The sequence below is a fragment of the Cornus florida genome, unplaced genomic scaffold (genome assembly GCF_030987335.1).
Source record: "Cornus florida cultivar Cherokee Brave unplaced genomic scaffold, ASM3098733v1 CherokeeBrave_3.0.0_Hap2_Chr01, whole genome shotgun sequence".
Classification (NCBI taxonomy): Eukaryota; Viridiplantae; Streptophyta; class Magnoliopsida; order Cornales; family Cornaceae; genus Cornus; species Cornus florida.
The window spans coordinates 78,142,305-78,153,823 of NW_026775571.1; the positions used below are offsets into that span (position 1 = coordinate 78,142,305).

Genomic DNA, 11,519 nt, shown 5'->3' on the forward strand with positions numbered 1-11,519 from the left:
GTGAATCCTATTTTGAAGGATAGATAACTCTAATGGCTTAATCAGCCAAATGAAATAGACATAAAGAACAATTGGAGTCGGTACACACGGACACGTGTGGTCTTATGAACATCCAATCAAGGTTACTCACGTTTTGGATAAATTTACCTGTTGCGACACAAGTCTTATACTTTTGGTATATTCCGAGAGGGTCAAGACTGATGTGGAACACAGATTAGGTAAACTTATCAAGATACTTCGATCTGATCGAGGATATGAGTATTTCTTGGGATAGTGCAAAGACTATATGGTCAATGAGGGTGTTGCCTATAAATATACATGGTCTATGTATATTTTTGGGGGTGATTTTTATGAGAAGGAAAAAGGAATATATTTTCTCTCTTTAGAAAATTAGGGTTTATGTTCTCATCTAATGGAGGCTCCCACAAGCCTAGTTTTCCAAGGTCATTCATGGAGGCTTATGAGTGATTCCTAAAGGCAAAATAATTACCAAGAAGATGGAGATCCAAGGAGAAGGCATCTTCCTAAGGGATCTACAATAAGTGAGAACATTCACTTTAGAGGAAAGTTTTAAAGGTTTATTCAGACCTTTGATGTAACTATTCAATCTGTTAATTGAATGATACATCATATTTTATTTTTGCATAAAACTTGTCTCTATGTGATGAATCAAGATTTATGAATCAAAATCCCTCGAAAAGTTTTTAAAATTAGAACGTTTCCCAACAACCACATCAGAAGCTTTGGTTGAAATTCCAGATAATATTGGTAGATTATGGACACTTTAAAATAACTGATCCTAAGATAGATTCAGCATCAACATAGCACAATACAAACATTTAGTTCGAGTTAGAAACTTCATAGTTGGGTTAGTATAATTTTCTTGCATGGCTAGTGAAAGTACGAAACAATGTTTGGGAATGGCATGACTAAACCAAACCATGAGCTCCAGTGAACTGATTTGAGGGGGATAGGGCTTTAATGTGGTTTCCATTAAATCTTTTGAACACAAATTGGCTATATTTTAGGCTCAAATGCGCACTCTCTCGTTTGACAATCCAAATCCAAATTGGCTATACCAATAACTAAAAATATTATCCACCTACCTAAAACAAAAAATATATTGTTGAAAGTCGTGAAAAATTATTTGGAGATAGAGACCCCAAATCTAGCTTAAGAAAGTTTTGTTTGGCTATTTTCAAGGAAGCATCTTAGTAGTGTTTAATTTGCAGATAATTCCTATTTATTAGTATTCCCAATTAGCTATATATTATCAAAGATATATAGTCTAACAAAAGAAGGCCAGAAGATTAGTTCGAAAATCAAAACTGTTAATTTTAATTGTTCTGTTTTAGTTATTTTCATCTCCTAAGCAATCTTTTTTGCACATTGAATTAATAATGTAAAAATGCTAAAATTTTATTGCTATAGGATGAAACCAAACGATACATTTCGATTCATATTACTTATTTCAATCCCTTATCGATCATATATCAAAACAAGTAGTCGAAGAGTATATAATTAGGTCCAAAATACAGGAAAGTATTAATAAGAGCCTAAACAAATTTTTTCAGACTACTCTTTATTGTCTATTAATTCATGTAATAGAATAACTTTAATATGTGACCTAGCAACGGAGATTATCGCCCGGGGTGACACCAAGTTTGCTGCAATAGTCTGTGTAATACGCCACACGAGCATTAACGGTGTCAGGGTTTCCACCATTACATTCCATAGAATTGATGGCACGGATTGTTGCCCCGAACCCTTGTCCGATGATAGAGTGAACATTGTTCATCCAAAACCATAAGGCCGTCTTGAACGACACAACTGCATCTGAGGCCACAATGTCGGGGTTGCCTAGTCCATCAAACCCGATAGCTTGTCCGGCTGGACCATAATTGTAGTTCCACGATAGCTGAATAGGACCTCGGCCATAGTAACCCTTACCTGCTACACATGGATATTGTGTATTTGTTTCGTCACAGTAGTCCTTAGAGGCACCATCTATTTCTTCAGTATAGCAAAAGTCTGTACGAACAAAAGATTTAATTAATAAATAATAAATTTGCTTGTTATAATATTCACGATTTATCATAAAGTTTATTACTTGTATATGATGTTCAAATTACTTGCAAAGCTCTGTTAGCAATTAAAAACTTCAATTTTTTGCTTCTATATGCATGTCTATATCTATTGACGCACATGCACGTACGTATTTCTATGCCAATACTTTATACTTGTACCAAAATGTGCTACAACCCTTTTAAACACTTTATGATGTGTTGTGTGTGTATATATGTAATGTATTTATGTAGATATCGGTATGTGTTATGAACTTGTGAAAGTCTAAAACATTTTTTTTTTTTTTTTTTTTTTGTTGGCACCAGGAACTCCCCTAGGTAAGGCTCCTTCGGAACCCACTCTAGGCTACAAACTTGGGGATACTGTCGACGGCCTCACACCTCAGTACCAATTTCGGTCAAAAAATATAATGGGAATGAACGGCTCGAACTTGAAACATATGGCACCCCAGACCGTTGCCTTACCAACTCTACCAAGCCCTGGGGGCTAAGAAAGTCAAAAACTTGTGAATGTATATATGCAGTTATGCAAGCATACATGTGTGCACTAGCATACATATATAGTGTTATTTTCTGTTTCATATTAATAGTTCACTATCTCATTTTTAGATGTCCCAGATTAGTGGTACATTTTGAAAAGTCAAAGCAAATAAGCTTTATCTTTTCATCATTGTCCTTTATATTTTAAAAAATTCAAACTTGGTAACTTTATATTTCTACTAAAAATGAGAAGTTGCTAATTATAAAGGGAACAATGCATTGATTGTTTGTCCCCTTGAAAACTTCAATTTCATGGACATTAATATGTGAGGAGGGAGTATCTATCTATATAGCTGCCCATAAATTTAATAAACAACAAGAAAATTCTGCTTATATATAATATTAGTGTGTGTTGTTCATTTTACCATAAAAAAAGCTCAAATTAGTTGATTAGTGAGGCGTCTGATATATATATATGTGTGTGTGTGTGCAGGTCAATGGAAATATATTTGTATTGTCCAATTTTGTGAATTGAAGTATATATACAAACGCATGCATGCATGCACTAGCATATACACAATATTTTTGTATATCTATCGACCTATAAATTTCTATTTATTTAGAAAGAGATGATGAAATCTTACGTCCAGTTTCATGTGTTGTATGTGCAAAGAAAGCTGCAATCTCACGCTTGGATTCATCAGCAGAGCCGGAGCCAAATTGAGAATAAGCATTGGCACCATCAATGAATGCAGCTCTGGTGTAGAAGCTCTTTCCGGCACAACCTGCACCGGCTTGGCTGATGATGTCATTAAAAAAATGCGTTGGTCACAATGTCGGCCACTGAGCCACCACCGCTAGGAGTAGGAGTAGTAGGCGTGGTGGTGCCGGTGCAAGGACCGGCTTGGCAACCGTCTCCGCAATAGTCATTGCTAGTGCCACAGTACCCGAACTTACTACAGCACAGGTCCGCTGCACAACCGCAGTTCTGACCCACCACGGATTCCGGCAGAGATCCGGCGAGGATTCCGGCCAGAATGAGTGTGATGAGTAAGGTCTTTTCCAAATTGAAAGCAACCATGTTGAAAAGAAGTGTATACTGTTAGAAGTGAGATATATGTGTGGTGTAATGATAAGGTTGGGCCGTGGGGAGGTATTTATAATGCGAAATCGATGAAAAGTTTGACACGCAATTTTCCAGAAGGTTAATAATGCGTGGTATGGTTTGGTCCGTGGAAGAGGGTAAGTAATAGAAGGCTTTTAAGTGTTTTATTTCATTTTATGTCCGAAGAGGGTAAGTAATTTAATGTCTGTGAATATTCTAAAAGTATTGCTATTTAGCCCGATTTAAAAAAATCTAGTTATAACAGACTCCATAATACAATAATACTGCTCCACCACTGTCAACACCCCCACCCCCACCAAATATGGACACGAATCACCAAAACTAGAGAAAAGGCACGAATTTTGGAGAGAGAAACACTGAAGCTCTCTTCAACCATCATCATCTAGACCCACTCCACTACAGATCATGGACCATGAAAATGGATAACACCCGTGGATTCTTGGTCACCACCAAGAACCCTTCCCTCTCCCTCCAATCACTGAAATCGTGTTATTCCAAGATGACGACGGCGACGATGACTGAGTGAACCACACTTCCTCCGACGCTGATGACACTACCACCAGCCATAATCTTGCCTCCGAAATAAGGGCGTTGTTTCGCCGGAAATGATGTGCTCGGCGAGACTGAACTGAACGGAATGATTCGTGATGTGCGGCGATAGTGGCGGTGGGGCGTTGAAACTATGTTTCATCCTTGGATCGTCGATTGGAAGATTTTGCAGAGGAGTGAGAGAGCCTGTGAGCAGAGCAAGAGAGGAAAGTGTTGTGTACAAATAGGTTGTTGTCACGTGCAAGTCGGTTTTTTGTCGGTATATATCTGTCGTCAAAAAAAACATTTCCCATATTCTAATGTCCAGATAAAAATTTCCAAGTTTTTTTATTATTAAAAATATATTTATTAGAGAGGAAGTGTGGTGTACAAATAGGTTGTTTTTTTGCAACACTCACACTTTTGTGAGGATCATTATGAGTGAAGATGTGAAAAAGTTTCTTTGTAAGTGTTGCAACTGTCACAATAATAGCAGCAATGACAAATCAAAATTTTAAACAAGCACATGCACCCACAATTATACATTTTCAAGTGATATATATATGATCATTCTTACGTTTTAAAATTATTCCTGATATATATATATATATATATATATATATATTTGGGGGTTGATCTTTATCCAGTCTATTCAAAGTAAGAGAAAATATCAATAAACTACAATCTTAATTTGTAATTTGAAAATTTGATTTGAATGCCGGTCATTTTATTGTATAGTAAAATTATTTTACCAATGCATATGTAGATCCAAGAAAACGAGACAAAAGGTCATTTTTAACTAACATAATTTATACTTTTTTTTTTTAGGGAGCCTATTTAAATTTGATGTCCCTTGAATTTGTATGACTTTGTTGCGTAAAACTTCATCTACTGGAAGGGAGTCATTTATTAAGAGGGAACCATGTCAACAAAAGAGAGATCATGAAAACCAAAATAGCCTTTACAGGGAAAAAATAATAAATAATAAAAAAGAATATAAAGAAAACCAAAAAAGCCTTTAAAAATTATATTGATAACTCTTTGTTATATATTTATTTTTTACACAAAGTTGCAAGGTAAACCTAGAATCCGTGCACTCGCCCGCAAAATCAAACATTTTCATCTGATAATTTTTTTTTTTTTACCATTTATGCATAAAATCTAGATATCTTTTTAAATTGAATAAAACAATCATACAAGGGTTACATTGATATTCTGAAATTTGAATTGTTGGTAACTAATGATCAACATTGACTGGAATCGACTATTGATGGACCGGAAAATCCTTTATTTTATTGTGTTTAAAAAAATCAATGTAACTTTCAAGACCAGTGAGGAGGCCTATTTATCTCTTATCATCTAATCATTGACTGACCCCAAAGAGTTAAGGTTAGTGCAATTTACACTTAAATAAATTTTTTATTTAGACATATATATTAAGAAAACTCATAAATCTAATTAATAATAGCATCACACTAACACAATTGGTCATGCGGCTGCTAAACTGTAGTAGCATGATATGGTTCGCAGTATCGGTTACTGTTGTGATATCGGTCGCGGTATAACGGACTCGCACAAAGTCAGTGTAAACTGATCAATACGGATCACTTATCAGACTTGAAAAAGGATCGCGCATCGGCCGATACGTCTCATATCGGACGATACAGCGAACCATAGCATCACTCCACCGGCATTTCTAAGATAATAAATTTGCCTTTGTGTACACTCCAAATTCATAATTTTTTAACAAAAAATTAACTTCATCATGTGTAATTTATCATCAAAAAAAAAAAAAAAAAAAAAACACACACACACACGCACACCATGACATGTATGCTTTACATGCATTGTATTTTCTACAAGAGAAAATTGCTAGATGTAGAAATATCTTAACGGGTGCTATGTTATCCTCTATAACGAAACCTAATTTTGACTTTTGAAATGCCAATTTATCAATTTGAATTAGAACGGCGGTCCATAAGATTGGTTTGGAGATAGAGAAACTTGCTTAAATTTTGCAATGATTCAGAAAACGTGATCTATTTGGACACCATTGTCTAATTTGTTTGAAACCAAACATTTCAACCTTTCAGCATCAAGGCATATGTGAGAACATAGTAGATCATAAAAATAAATAAATAAATAAATAAAAAGTGCCTGATGTTTTAGGGTATGTTTGGATTTCCATTATATTCAGATGATTTTATTTACAATTTACATAAATTGTGATATAGAAATCGAACATTTTAAATAGAAACATTTAAATCTCCCCTAATGTTGCTTTGGCGAATGCTATCTTGAACAAATAAAGTATGTAGGTTCACTCAATGTGCCATCATTGTAATGGTATTACATTTTTTTTCAACACATTCCATGTAGTTGTCACCATAATTTTAACATTTGCACGTTATATATATATATATATAAGAACAACATAAAAGCTATCACTATTAACTTCCCCACGACGACGGCTTTGAAGACCCTTATATTGATAATTTCATGACCACCACCGTCTCCACCACCTCGTCCATTTTTCGTCTCATTGCAGCCACTCATTATCCCAATGAAGTACTAATCAGTGCATCCAATTTTGAAACGGAAACGTTTTTCCCAATCTAAGACATTGAAAATTTATGATGAAAATGTCATTTTCATCATAAATTCTAGTTTGTCATGACTCATGAGGTCCCAAGCCTAACTTTGATTTTGAGATGTCCAATTTGTAATGGCAAATGCAAGACTTGTATATATCATATACTTGAAGGATAAAAGCAGCATTGTCTATTTTGGACCACAATATGAAACTAAATATTTTCGGAAAAAGAAAATCAAATGAGATCGACTAAAAACTTCATCATAAATATCTCACCACCTAGTACTTGAGAGTTCAGTCCAAATCCAAATATTAAAAAGTCATATACAACCAGAACAATACTTGTCTTAGGTAGCATAAGAAGGAACCTCCTTCTTCTTATGATGAGGTGGTCCAATAAAATATCAGCAGGTACTAAAATTTTAAAAGAAAAGAAACTAATGAGAGAACAGAAACTAACACTTAACCCTTCCCTCTTTCTCTCTCACGTAGCTATATATATTACTTCTATATATTGAATCTAAAATTAAACAATGTTCTTCGCTTTAGTGAATCGGACCATGTGAGCTATGAGTTGTAAAGTAATTCACCATTCCACCGCTGATAACCTTCGAGTCCGTACTTCTCCACGTCGATGTCATCCTTTATGGATAGTGGTGGTGGTAGGCTAATGGATCGCTCGTGTTCATCTTTGGTGGTGTCGTTTTATGGCTCCGGCAATGGGTTTAACTCTAGATCCATGACGCCGACTTGGAATTTGGAACGATTCCATGGAGTATGGTGGCTTTCTCGTCGTAGGAAGAGCCGATTGAATAACCTATGGATACTTCTCGAATTTTTTATTGCATGTAATTATCATTTTCTTTTCTTTTAAAACGTTAACACTGTTGATATTTTATTGGGTTATCTCATCATAAGAAGGAAGTTTCTTTTTATATATACATAAGACAAGCATTCTTTCATACAACTATATACACAAGACACCATATATATATATACATATATATATGTATATATATATATGGTGTCTTGTGTATATAGTTGTATGAAAGAATGCTTGTCTTATGTATATATATATATGTATGCGACATATTATGTGACATAACTACTACTAAGTTATATATGTATATATATATATGGTGTCTTGTGTATATAGTTGTATGAAAGAATGCTTGTCTTATGTATATATATATATGTATGCGACATATTATGTGACATAACTACTACTAAGTTTCTAGTAACACTCAACACAACTATGAACATTAAACACACTTCACAGAAAAAATAAATAAATAAATAACTATGAAGGTTAATAACTCATCAAATGAAATTTGAGAATGTTCAACAATCTACGGTCAAAATTACATGTAATTTTTGAAATAATATTTTAGTGACAAACTACTAATTTTCTACTCATGTAATTTTTGAAATAATATTTTAGTGCCAAACTACTAATTTTCTACTAATGTAATATTTAATGCGGACCGATTCGTAGTGATAATTTTAATTGAAAAGAAAAAGGAGTTTGAAAACGCAGTATTGTAAGACTATGCTAATGCTCAAATTGAGGAGAGGTGGACGTTTTCAATACGTTCAAGTCAAGTCCATATATTCTCCAACTTTATAACCAAACTTTTATCTTTTAGGGTATACCTTATTTTCATATAAATGCGGCGATCGCGGAGGTGAATCGCCATGAAATAAATAAAGTAGAATTTTATTGATTAAATAAATCAAGAGTAAGTAAGTTCACAGTTAAAGCACTCTCATCGTCATTATTTAAGAAAAAAATTAAACATAAAAAAATGATAGAGATTAAGTAATTAACTTAATAATTATAATTATATATCATTATAATTAAATAATTTAATCATTCAGAAAAAATAATAATAATAATAACATACACATTAACTTGATACAACTTGACAAAAGGAAAATATACCACTCAAGTTACAAGCTTAGAATCACAAAATACCCGGTGCAAATTCAATATTACTTTGTATAAATTATCAATAGTTAGATGGATCAGGTGCAAAAAACACCCATATAGTATACTTATAGTGCATATCACACCCCTTATGTGTCAATTTGTGCAAATAGGTCCATCTTGACATATTTAAACTATACTTGACTAAATTGCCCTCACTAAGTAATTAAATATATAAAAATATATTACTTTGTGAAATGAAGGAATAGGATAAAAATATAATGTGATTTCAAGGAATCAATGTTTGTTTTCAAGACTCACGCAACCCAAACCCTAACCCCGTGGAATCAATAGCTCAAGGTTTCCCTACTTATTCTTCTTCATCATCATTGTCCTCTATCTCCAAAAATGAACTCTCTCCTCCCCCTCCCTCTACTACCTCCTCAGCCGCAGACGGCATCGTCAGACAATCGCCACCAAAGCAACAATTAGAATATCGAGCTGCATCTGCCTCTTCTTCTTCTACAACATCGGCGAAGACAACGACCCACCGTCTGTAGAAGCCCTAGTGAGTCCACTAGGGTAATGGTGGTTTTTGCAGTCAGAGCCTTAACGGTGGCAGCAACGATGATGAGGAAGGTGATTGAGAGATGACCCTTGCCTCTGCCAACGTTTTCCTGAGTTTGGTCCTCTTTGACTCTGGCGACGTGTTAGTGATCTGGGTTTTCAATTTTGGGGATCAAACCCCTTATTGTGATTATGAGAAGAATAATTACTGGTCTGCACTATGAATTATTTCATGGATTTTGGCTCAATTTACAAATTGGTAAAGACATTGTATTAATTAATTGCAATAGTTTTTCCAATGACATGATGATGATGATAAAATCTTGAAACCCTTTTAATTAATGAAGTCAAATTGTTTAGAACTGGAATGTGCAAAGACTAAACCAACTACTATTATACTGGTGCGCATATATATATATATATATATGTGTGTGTGTGTGTGTGTGATAAAATCTTGAAACCCTTTTGTTTAGTATGGAATGTGCAAAGACTAAATCAACTACTATTATATTGGGGCGCATATATATACACACATATATATAGGTAAAGTGCATAAAACACCGCTTGGGCATTTTTGGAATAGTAAAAGGGTAAAGTGGGTATTAAATATAATTTTATGTCAAATTTACTCTTGTGGGGTGTTTTCGCACAATGTGAAAAGAATAGGGGTATTTTTCGCACACCTTTTCAAATAAGGAGTAAAAATGTTACAGAAAATATATATATATTAGGGGTGTTTTCTGCACTTCACCCATAGTTAGATAGATTCCACCTTTTTAAGAAAAATAAAAAATTTGTTAGATGGGTTCCTACATATTATACCAAAAATTAAATGGGTTTGTGTATTTAGAGGTTTGCAATACTTGTCACAACATACTAATATGAATCGGGATAATTGAGTTTGGATGTAAATCATGTTTGAATTAATCATAACTATGTTGATCCGAATTAATACTATAATTAAACGTGAATCCGTTTACAATTTGATTAGACCCGTTTAACCAAATGTGTCATGAGCACGTTCATATAAAAAATGACCCGTTTAATTTAACATATATATCGGATAAACATGTCATATTTGTATTAGAATTGACTTGTTTAACTAAATCTGTCGAATAAACATATCCTATTCATGTTGATTTGACCTTAATAATATGAACATGTCTTACCATACCATGTTGTATCAAATCAAATCATGACCTATTTATTAATAGGGGAAAAATCACATAACCTCCCTATACTATTGCTTTCGTCCAAAATGCCCCCATTAAAATTAAACACCCCTCTGAACCATAAACCATCATCACATTGCCCCATTTTCTTTCAAATCCGTTAAGTTTATGTGAAATGACAAATATACCCCCTATAATATAATATGAAATTTAAATACGAAATAAATGTTATTTTGCTAATTACAATTGTAACCTTGCGGACATTATTTGGAGGCAACAAAACGTGGTCATATTAGACAACCCTTTCCAACCCTTTTCAACCCTTTGTCTCACCAAACACACCACAAAATACCTAAGGCATTAAGCGACCAAACCCTTTTGTAAAGATAGAGAAAGCGACTGTGTTCCATTTTCTTCGTTATTGTGCCTGTTGGATTCTCATCTCTATGGGTGAAGAAAGCGAGAGGTGCTTCACCTTTGTTCGACAAGATATTGCCAGGTATGATCAAGCATCTTGTTGGGTTCCATATTCGTACTATTTAGGATTTTATATTACAACTATTTTCAAAGTGGGTCTTTTGTGTTGGGTATGATTCCCACAACTTTGGTATTAGGGCTTGTAATTTTGTATAAAGGTTGTGGTCCCGATTGTTTAATATTAGGGTTTGTAATTTTGTATTAACTTTGTGGTCTCGATTGATTAAAAAACTAGGATTTTTCTAATGGTGTAATTAGTTGTTTAATATTAGGGTTTGCAATTTTGTATTATCTTTGTGGTCCCGATTGATTAATAAAGTAGGCTTTTTTGTTTCCTAATCTACTAGTGTAATTAGTTGATTAAATTAGGGGTTTTTTTTAATCTTAAATTAGTGTTTTTATAATATGTGTTAGTTAATAATATGGTTTTTTTTATATATTAAATTAGGGTTTTTTGTTTCGTAAATGGTGTAATTAGTTGTTTAATTACTTAGGGTTTTATGCCAGTGTGATTAGTATGTTAGTGTTTTGAAGGGAAAATAAGATTTTGGTGACCAAACCTAAA

At 33.8% G+C, this 11,519-nt stretch overlaps 1 pseudogene; it reads right to left on the reverse strand.

Moving 5' to 3' along the window:
- Positions 1-1,398: 1,398 nt before the first annotated feature.
- LOC132302116 (endochitinase EP3-like) lies at positions 1,399-3,679 on the reverse strand (annotated as a pseudogene).
- Positions 3,680-11,519: the final 7,840 nt, after the last annotated feature.